The sequence below is a fragment of the Pinus tabuliformis genome, chromosome 4_2 (assembly GCF_031772625.1).
Source record: "Pinus tabuliformis cultivar Carrire ecotype Pingquan chromosome 4_2, CPIR1, whole genome shotgun sequence".
Lineage (NCBI taxonomy): Eukaryota > Viridiplantae > Streptophyta > Pinopsida > Pinales > Pinaceae > Pinus > Pinus tabuliformis.
Window position 1 is genome coordinate 1,023,401,923 of NC_142304.1, and position 11,458 is coordinate 1,023,413,380.

General features: G+C 37.4%; 1 pseudogene; it reads right to left on the bottom strand.

The window, feature by feature from the left end:
- Window positions 1–2,280: 2,280 nt before the first annotated feature.
- On the bottom strand, window positions 2,281–9,812 carry LOC149173101 (violaxanthin de-epoxidase, chloroplastic-like; annotated as a pseudogene).
- Window positions 9,813–11,458: the final 1,646 nt, after the last annotated feature.

The following is an 11,458-nucleotide window of genomic DNA, read 5'->3' on the forward strand; positions in this document are numbered from 1 at the left end:
GAGTTCCTAGCAACCAAGGTTAACTAATATCAAACTATCAAATAGATTGAAATTGGTTTGACTATTTGGAAGGAAACTTTCATGAAAAAATATCATAAAATAAGAGTCCAGAAAATGTACAACCAAAAGGATAGCACAAACGGATAATTTAAGGTGATGTCTGTTGGCCATGACAATGCTCCACCAACATTTCAGTATTTATAATTCACAAAGAGTATTTTTTGCAGTACCATTGGACTCTCACCGTATTGGCATTGTCTGAAGGATTTAAAGGAGATAACGTTTCAAATAAAAAATTGGGTAGGATAGAAACTACTTTGTAAAGGTTATACATGTTCTAATTACCATGAACATTAATTGGTCTCCCAGAAAAAAGAGGATATAATTTTCTCTTTAAACCCTTGGGATGAAATACAAGAGAACAGGCAGCAACCATGCGAAGTCCATATCCACTCTATGCCCCATGGTGTAGAATTATAGGCAATATTGACTCAAAGATTTGCTATAGGATTGCCTCCAGAGAAGGGCAGTTTCCAAGTGATGGGTCCTCATAGCACAAAGTGTTCAAACAACAAAGGAGGACATTCAGATATAGAGTAACAAGTGCTTGGAACAAGGGGTCATGGTTCTTAGCAAGAGCCCCTCTGATGGTACCATGCTAATGGCCGAGACAAACATGACTCTTGTAGCATGGGCATAGGCTATAGAACCTTAAACAAGACTTTGACCAAGAACAAGTTCCTAATATCAGAAAACCAAAGTTAGAAAAGGTACACCCAAAAGGCAAGCCCAAACAGGCAGGGGCATGTACAGTTTCAAGGTGATGTTCATTGGATGTGACAATGCTCTACCAACATTTTAATATTTATAATTCACGAACATTATTTGGAAGCATTATATAGACAAAACTTCTTTGGCTTCCTTTTAAAATATCATAATGTTATGTGTATCATGGATATCAAAATTGGTTATATGGACACAAATAATGGTATTAAAAAAAAGGGTTTACATTTGTGTTCACCTCCAAAATAATTTGATCCATACTGCCCTTGATTTTTATGGGAAAAAAGAGAATATATACAATTATTAACTAAAAAATAAATGAAAAACCAACAATTGTAGAATGCTAATGTTCAAAAGGCAGGGTGAACTGGAGTCGGTACTTGCAATGGTACTAAAAGACAAGGGTGCATAACAATGGACACAAGAATCTTAAAGTCATGAAAAAATTCCAATGTTATCATTAACAGTGCTCGGATGGAGAACAAGTGCATTGAAAGTGTTTGTCTTTGATAAATATTTCTTATCATTTCATCGCCTCAGGGAAAAATAATTAACATGAGATGCTGTCACATTTCTTTCACTGAAGCAAAGAATTTTCATTTCTCTTTTCACCCTTTTGTTGGTAACCTTAATTATTGAAACTAAACAAAAAGAAAAGAGGAAATAAAAGCTCATCATTGGCACTAAAAAAATTAAGGAAGATTGAAGCATAAAGTTGAATTTTACCTTGCCTTCATCAGGAAAAGCATGATATGCTCTTTGCAGTCTAAATAGGCCACCTCAACTTCGCAGAAATCATCATAAATAGGTGTCCCAGGTATCCATCATAGATGACGCTTCTGACCAGCTTCAACAAACTTGTTCTATTCACAAAAAACTAAAAAACAAATAGCATCTATTTTGATTAACTCATAAACCCAACATGTCATAACTACAGAATGGGAAAGAGACAAGCTATGCAGTGTAAATTATAATCTGAGAGAAGTAAGGGTTGCAACAAACCTTAGTGGCAATAAAGTCATACCCATATGATTCCACTTGGAAAAATATGGTTCGTATCACATCAGTTTGGACCTTGGGTTTGTTTATGCCGATAGGTTATTAACCCTCACATTACAGTTGTGACTTTTAGTTATCCATGAACGTGCAGTTCTTGGAAGTCATCACATTATTGAAGATGTTATTCCTGCATTGAAAGCAAAACTAAGCATGCCCTCTAGCTCCAATTTACAATAAAAAATATAAAGCAATGTCAGTAACTGCTCAGAAATTTCCTTTGGCAAATCAAGCTGCCTCTTGACAGTGTCTAGCCATTTTCTAGCGTATACAAGGAGCCGACCCTTTTATTTCAACCATTAAAATGCTCATTCCTGGAACAACATTTGCTCTACTTTATGACCACCCTCTCCATAAAAACAATGGAAGTCAAGAATTTGCATGTTAACAAAGATTGCATTTCAATGAGTTAAGTTCGGAAAGTTGGGAAGCTGATCAAATTTAATTATTCATACGACGATACAAATTGAAACTACTCAGTTGAAGTGAAAGATGCAATCTTGAGCCTTCAGGGATGCCTAAAGGAGCATTAGTACAACATGAATTGTCAACCATGTAAAGCTCCCAGTCTTTGATCCCACATTTTTCCAAAGCAGAATTTACCCTCTGTGCCTTGTCTTTAGATGGCCAGGTCCCATCCGGAGTGACAAGAACTGCCCCTGTATAAGATTGTCTTGCTGCCCGAGCTGCACCACTGTAATAGAATAGCCCCAGATTAAATCATCTGTTGCATCTACAATTCTCCAAAACTCTTTTGAGACAACTCCATTGTCCAACACACTGAAGATAAAAGTCCCAGGAATAGCTCCTCTTTTGAACCGGTACCTTCTTCTCCTCCAAATGACCTACCCATCCAAGGTCTGTACTTGAAACACTGGCTCATACCAAAATGATCCTTTTGCTTTACCCCTATAGAAGAGTTGATATTGGCAAGTAAATTGATCATATGCATGATTTTGGGTGGCTACAACACGCCAGCTAGATTCTAATTCACCTAACCACCCAACAAAAAGGTATTTTGCAACCTCATGACTCAAGAGACTCCCTCTAAAAGATGAGAGGTCTGAACATCAGGTTTCATTGAAATTTCAGCATCCAGTCCAAGGCAGTTGTGTTTCTGCAATACGCATAGAGAAAAAGCTTCAAATTTTGGACTCTCATATGATGCAATGCAGCGGTAACTGCATACCTGATCAGTTGGTGCACATTTGTTGAGACAAACAAGAGCTTTTCTGCAATTGGGATCTAAAAGGCAGTCCAATATCTGAGGACCACAGTTCTTTATCATACATTATAGAGTAGTAATTCCTTTTGCACGCAATTTTTTCATTATTGTTGGAATATTAATTCCAACTGCTGTGCAGCAGCAGCTATTTTTACTTTATTCATTTGTCTTTATCCGGCGCCCCACATTTTTTTTTCGATCTGTTAAAATCACCGCTATTACCATCTTTTCACTCTTTAATTAATTTTGTGTTGCCTGAATGAAGAAGATCAGATCCAGCGCCACACCGTTACTTTTCAGCAAGCGTATTAATGAGCAGACGGTTGAAAGAGATAAGAACCAGCCTCGAGCCGTAACAGCATTTATCAGTCTTGGGTTTCAGCACAACCGACTCAAGAAATACAGCAAGAAATCAAATCTGTTAATTATGAACAGCAGATATTTCATCAGCAAGTTAAGGTGGTGAAGAACCTTTCCCGCACTATAAATAGAAACATAAACAGAATTAAAATATATATGAGAAAGATAGAGAGCGGATGAGAGCACGCAGCAGCGTGAAGAAAAATATTTCCAGAACAGTGAAATGCACAGAAGTGCAGATTTGTAAGTTTTTTTTGTATTGCACAGCAGTGCTGAAATTTTCTGAGATAAATGTTTTCTGGAACTGAAGTGTTCCTGTTGTAATCTGTTAGGAAGATCCCTCTACGTGAGGAAGACTTAGTTTTATGTGTTGGTTTATTTTCATAAATTGAAATTCCTTTCTGTGCGTTTCTGTTTCACCAAAAGTTATTTCGTCAAAATTTTTAGTTGCTGAAACAGCTTGTAACTCAAAAAATACTTGACGTCAAAATTTCCTGTTGCTGAAACACCGTTGCTGAAACACCTGTTTCAGCAACTGAAAAAAAACTGTGTTGCTGAAACACCGTTTCCAGCAAACGAATTTTTCTGTTTTTCTGAGTTAAAAACAGAGTATTTTCCTGTGTTAAAACTAGAATGTTATTTTGATCAGTTTGTGATCCTGAGGCAAAGTAGAGCTTTATTTTATGCTCGGTTTTGTGTTTTTGAATTATCAGAAAACAGAGTATTACTCTCTGTTCATATTTTTTGTTGTTTCGGAATTTATCAGAAAATTCTGAACAGTGGAAACAGAGGATTTTTCCACTGTATTCTGTTTGGAATAACCAGAAATTCCCGTCATGGTATGAGAGCTTGTTCAGGCTCTTTGAAGACATCAAAGAAGCTGAAAGAAGATTTGTTGCTGCAGCAAATTATCTAGCAGAGTGAAAACGCTGTCAAGGTATTTTTCAGATTAGTTTTTTTTGTGTAGCTGCTGAAGACAATTAAGTGATTTTTTTTACAGTCAAGTATTGCAAGAATGGCCAGTACCAGCGTGGGTATGTTTAATACCCAGCTCCCACAGTTCAATGGGAAAAATTATGACTACTGGGCAATAACCATGAAAGTCGTGTTTGTTTCACATGATTTATGGGAACTTGTTGAATATGGATTTGAAGAACCAGCAAATGAAGAAAAGTTTATTGGATTAACTCAGGCAGAGAAAGAGTTGTTGAAGAGCAATAAGAAGAATGACTCAAAAGCCCTTGTATTCTTATATCAAGCAGTGCATGAGAGTGTGTTTCCGAGGATAGCAGCAGCCAAGACATCCAGAGAAGCATGGAAAACTCTCAAGACAGCCTATCAAGGCATGGAGAAAGTGAAGACAGCAAAACTACAGTTGCTGAGGAAAGATTTTGAGAACCTGCGTATGAAGAAGTCAGACAATATTGACTCATTCTTTACACAAGCAATTGGTTTGGTCACACAGATAAGGTCTCATGGAGAAACTCTTGAAGAAAGGAGGATTGTGGAGAAACTATTGAGGTGCCTACCCTCAAAGTTTGATGTGATTGTCACCACCATAGAAGAGACAAAGGATCTCTCAAAATTTTCAGTTGATGAACTTCATGCATCACTGATAACTCATGAGCAGAGGTTGAGTAGAAATGAAAACTCATCTCTAGAGCAAGCCTTCAAAACCCAGATGTCATTTGGAAGAGGAAGAGGTCAAGGCAGAGGAAACAAGAGAGGAAGAGGCAGAAGCCAATACAGAGGCGGAAGAAACAGTCCAGCAAACGTTCAAGGAAGAGGCAGCAACCCAAATCAGAACCAAGGCCATGGCAGCAGCCAGCAAAGTGGACAACATCATGCTCAAGGACAAAGGTATGAAAAATCCAATGTCCAATGTTATTATTGTAAAAAATATGGGCACTATGCAAATGAATGTAGGAAAAAGCAGCATGATATGAGTAATAGATCTAGTGCAAATATCACTAGAGAAAATATCAGTCAAGATAATGTGTTGTTAGTTTGTAATATGGCTGAAACAAACAGTGAAGATATATGGTTTCTAGATTCTGGTTGCAGCAACCATATGACAGGAAACATAGCCCTGTTTTCTGCTTTAGATGAGAGTATGCAGTCACAAGTCACACTTGGGACTGATAGTAAAATTTCTGTTATGGGAAAAGGAGAAGTTAAGATATTTACAAAGAAAGGTGAAAAGAAAACCATAGCAGATGTTTATTATGTTCCTGGAATGAAGTGTAATCTCTTGAGTATTGGACAACTTATTCAGAAGGGTTACAATGTTTTCTTTGAGAATGATGTATGCACCATCATGGACAGATTACCCAGCAAACGTTGTATTGCTGAAGTGAAGATGACAAGGAACAGGATGTTCCCTCTCAGAATAAGGGCAGATCTGAAAAATAAAGAAGTAGTTGCAGCAGTGACACAAGAGGCTCTCCAAAGCGTACCAAAGGATGAAAATTGGTTGTGGCATTTGAGATTTGGACATCTCAACTTTGGAGGTCTTAATTTGTTGAGTAGAAAAGGAATGGTAAGAGGATTACCACTGATAGAAAAGCCAGACAGCCTTTGTGAAGGTTGTATATTGGGGAAACAACACAGAGAAAGTTTTCCAACAGGAAAAAGCATAAGGGCAAAAGCACCCTTAGAAATTGTCCACTCAGATTTATGTGGACCGATGCAAGCTCCATCACTTGCAGGCAGCCAATATTTTCTAACATTTATTGATGACTTTACCAGAAAGACTTGGGTTTATTTTCTGAAGAATAAGAGTGAAGTGTTTGAAAAATTTCAAAATTTCAAAGCACTTGTAGAAAATCAAAGTGGGCTGCGTATCAAGGTTTTGAGAACTGACAAAGGAGGTGAGTATATCTCCAAAGAATTTTTACGTTTTTGCAGGGAAAATGGAATTCATAAGCAATTTACAGCAACGTACACCCCGCAGCAAAATGGAGTTGCTGAAAGGAAAAACAGAACAATCATGGATATGGCAAGGAGCATGTTGAAGGCAAAGCATTTGCCAAATGATTATTGGGCTGAAGCTGTACACTGTGCAGTATATATTTTGAATAGATGTCCTACAAAAGCAGTGATGAACAAAGTGCCAGAAGAAGCATGGAGTGGGAGAAAGCAAGGGGTCACCCACATGAAAGTTTTTGGTTGTGTGGCTTATGCACACATTCCAGATCAGCTAAGGAAGAAATTGGACAGCAAAGAGGAGAAATGTATTTTCATTGGATACAGTGAAGAATCCAAAGCTTACAGGTTGTATATCCCATCCACCAAGAAGTTTTTTGTGAGCAGAGATGTTCAATTTATTGAAGAGGAAGCTTGGGATGGAAGCATAGAGAAAACCGTTAATGTTAAAAACTTTTTGTCTCATGATGATGATGATGAAGAATTGGCTGAAACACATCCCCAAACAGCAGCGCCAACAACAGAACAGCAAGAGACACCCTTGAGGAGAAATGAGAGTGCTTCTCCAAGCACACCACAAGGAGGAAATTCAAGTGCATCTACAAGCACTTGCACACCGAATGAAAGAGGTAAGAAATTCAGAAGTTTGAGTGATATTTATGAAGAAGGAATGAATTCTTTGTTTGCTTTGTATTGTCATATTGATGACCCTGTTCATTTCGAAGATGCAATTAAAGATAAGAAATGGATAGAAGCTATGAATGAGGAGATGAATGCCATAGAAAGAAATAAGACATGGGATTTAGTTGAGCTACCAAAAGGTAAAGAAGTCATTGGAGTTAAATGGGTCTACAAGACCAAGAGTAATGCTGAAGGCAAGATAGAAAGGCATAAGGCAAGACTTGTTGTCAAGGGATACAAGCAACAATATGGGAGAGATTATGAGGAGACTTTTGCACCAGTTGCAAGAATGGAAACAGTAAGAACAGTGCTGTCCATAGCAGTACAAAACAAATGGAAAGTTTACCAAATGGACGTGAAGTCAGCATTCTTGAATGGAGTATTAAAGGAAGAGGTCTACATTGAGCAACCTCTAGGCTATGAGAAGAAAGGCCAAGAGCACAAAGTCTGCAGATTGAAGAAAGCTCTTTATGGGCTGAAGCAAGCACCAAGAGCGTGGTACAGTAGGATAGATTCCTATCTACTGGAGAATGGATTTGAGAAGTGTGAGGGAGAACCCACTGTTTACATCAAAGAAAAAGATTGTAAAATTTTAATTGTTGTGTTATATGTTGATGATGTGATTTTTACAGGAAATGATGACTACCTCATTGAAAATTTCAAATCAGTTATGAAAGAAGAATTTGAGATGATTGACATGGGTTTGCTGAGATACTTCTTAGGAATAGAAGTAGATCAAAATAAAAATGGAATTTTTATTTCACAGGCAAAATATGTAAATGAAGTTTTGAGCAGATTTAACATGCAGGACAGCAAGGCAGCAATCACTCCCATAGTGATGGGATTAAAACTCAGCAAAGAGGACAGCAGCAAAGATTTTGACCCTAGTGTGTACAAGAGCATATTTGGAAGCCTCATGTATTTGACTGCAACTAGGCCAGACATAATGTATGCTGTTAGTTTAATTTCCAGATTCATGGAGAAGCCAAAAGAAACACATTGGCAGGCAACAAAGAGAATTCTGAGGTATGTTAAAGGTACAAAAAGGTATGGCATATTTTATACTGTTTCAGAATGTTCAGATTTAGTTGGATATACAGATAGTGATTGGGCTGGAACTGTAGATGACCGGAAAAGCACATCTGGTTACATTTTTCACATAGGTTCAGGAGCCATTTCATGGGCTTCGAAGAAACTGCCAATTGTGGCATTATCTACAACAGAAGCAGAGTATGTGGCAGCTACAGCAGCAGCATGTCAAGCGGTTTGGATGAGGAGAATGTTGAGAAGTCTATGCCAGGAGCAGGCAACAGCAACAATTATTTTTTGTGACAATAGCTCAGCTATTGCATTATCCAAGAACTCTGTATTCCACAAGAGAACAAAACACATAGACACAAAGTTTCACTACATCAGAGAATTGGTGAACAATGGAGAAATCATTTTACAACATTGCAGGACTCAGGAACAGGTTGCAGATATTCTAACAAAGCCATTGGATCAGAAAAGTTTTGAGTTTTTAAGGAAACTTCTGGGTATGACTGATAACCCAACAGTTGAAATTAAAAGGGGAGTGTTGGAATATTAATTCCAACTGCTGTGCAGCAGCAGCTATTTTTACTTTATTCATTTGTCTTTATCCGGCGCCCCACATTTTTTTTTCGATCTGTTAAAATCACCGTTATTACCATCTTTTCACTCTTTAATTAATTTTGTGTTGCCTGAATGAAGAAGATCAGATCCAGCGCCACACCGTTACTTTTCAGCAAGCGTATTAATGAGCAGACGGCTGAAAGAGATAAGAACCAGCCTCGAGCCGTAACAGCATTTATCAGTCTTGGGTTTCAGCACAACCGACTCAAGAAATACAACAAGAAATCAAATCTGTTAATTATGAACAGCAGATATTTCATCAGCAAGTTAAGGCGGTGAAGAACCTTTCCCGCACTATAAATAGAAACAGAAACAGAATTAAAATATATATGAGAAAGATAGAGAGCGGATGAGAGCACGCAGCAGCGTGAAGAAAAATATTTCCAGAACAGTGAAATGCACAGAAGTGCAGATTTGTAAGTTTTTTTTGTATTGCACAGCAGTGCTGAAATTTTCTGAGATAAATGTTTTCTGGAACTGAAGTGTTCCTGTTGTAATCTGTTAGGAAGATCCCTCTACGTGAGGAAGACTTAGTTTTATGTGTTGGTTTATTTTCATAAATTGAAATTCCTTTCTGTGCGTTTCTGTTTCACCAAAAGTTATTTCGTCAAAATTTTTAGTTGCTGAAACAACTCGTAACTCAAAAAATACTTGACGTCAAAATTTCCTGTTGCTGAAACACCGTTGCTGAAACACCTGTTTCAGCAACTGAAAAAAAACTGTGTTGCTGAAACACCGTTTCCAGCAAACGAATTTTTCTGTTTTTCTGAGTTAAAAACAGAGTATTTTCCTGTGTTAAAACTAGAATGTTATTTTGATCAGTTTGTGATCCTGAGGCAAAGTAGAGCATTATTTTATGCTCGGTTTTGTGTTTTTGAATTATCAGAAAACAGAGTATTACTCTCTGTTCATATTTTTTGTTTTTTCGGAATTTATCAGAAAATTCTGAACAGTGGAAACAGAGGATTTCTCCACTGTATTCTGTTTGGAATAACCAGAAATTCCCGTCAATTATGGGTATTGGACGCACATAGGAATTAATCGAAACGAGTAAAGAAAAACGAATATCGCCACTATTGCAACGGTCCCATGCCTTGTATACAGTTCTCAAAACTTCTAAGGACTCCATCTTGTTTCCTTGACGAGAAAGGAGGAGTTTGTGTATTATGCTGGCATTGCTGGTTGAGACCTGTGATCCTCCTAACTTGTTCTGAAGGACAAGAGAGCAATGAATGCTAGTAGCAGTGTTGAGGAGAAAACGATGAGCACAGATGTCCAGCGGGGAGGAGAATGCAACAACGGGAAACGGTGGGTTTGACCCTCCTAGAACTCCGGCGGAAACGGCAGGTGTGACCCTCCTAGAACTCCAGCATAAAAATGGTGATGTTAAGGGGAGAGAAAAAGAGTTCCGTAAAAATTTGTGCACAGATTTCAGACAGAAACCAAATGTGTAGACGAAAGCTAGAGGTAGACTGTTTCAAAACAAAAAACAAAAAAAAAAAATAGTGGCAAGCGAGTAAGCCTGTTGATTTTGATAGTATACAACGAACGATATTCTCTTCTTAAAAGACTATAAATTTGAGGACCAATGTTGTCGCATCCTTCTTATTTAATGAAAGAGAATCATGTACTTTAGCTAGGGTAGGAGATTACCTTCACATTATAATCATAATTAGCCAGAGTTATTGAATGATTATTTCCCTGAAAATAAATCATCATAAATATGAAACTTTACTTTTTGGAGGATAGTTAGGAGGTTGAGTTGGTTGTAAGGATGACAGAGGTAATGGAGTGCTTCAGGGTTGCTCTCTCTAAGTTTCTAGTTTCTTTGGTAACCCCAATGGCTAAAGTGTTAGGGGAATGGGGAGGTCGGCCACCTCCTATGTCTGGATTCGTGGTTGAACTCTAGATTCATACGAAGGGATTTGAATAGGATATGCAAAATAGACTTTTAACCATGAAATATTATTGAAACTAAATTACATCCATATCAGAGATGAAGTAACATCCATTACAATGTTTTCTATAAAGATTACATATCATAATGTTAAATTTATGACGCCTACAAGTTGTTGGAACGATGGTGTTAGTCTCACTAATGTGAAATGAAAACCACATATTTGGGTCGGAATCGAGGTTAAATGTTTCAACACTCAATGCTCAAGGCTCAAGGGGGCATTGTAACCTCAATTAGTAATCTTTCCTCTTTGTGTTATAGTAATTTATGTTACGCATATGGGGTTTGATGTTAAGTTTTAGTTGGTGGATTGCCAATTATGGTAGTTGGAAAACCATTGTTTTTATGTGGTTGTCTTTATCGTTGTGTGGTAGATGAATCTAACCATATTGATTATGTGGAGGTAAAACATTTATGGAATATGAAATGCAAGTATATTAATGTCATCTAGAAACCAAAACACACTAGAAAGTACAACTTAGAAATAGAAATAGAAAATTCCTAAGAGTACTAAAGAAAACTTAGAAATAGAAACACAAAAAGAAAATTTTACAAATGCAATCTTATGTAGAAGAGGAATAAGCTAAGAGTAAGAGTACAATTTTTCCATTATCAACATTAGAGCCAAGAATTACAATATCCATCCCAATAATCTATCTCATAATGTCCATTGGGGAATGGCCTAGATTTACAAGCACATGGGGAGTGATTTGTGGTGCCTTCTAATTGTTCCCAATGAGGTAAGGGAAGAAATTAGGGTTGAGGTGAAGTCAACGTGGAACCTCCTCTAGTATCCAAGGATGAGGAACTTCTTGTAC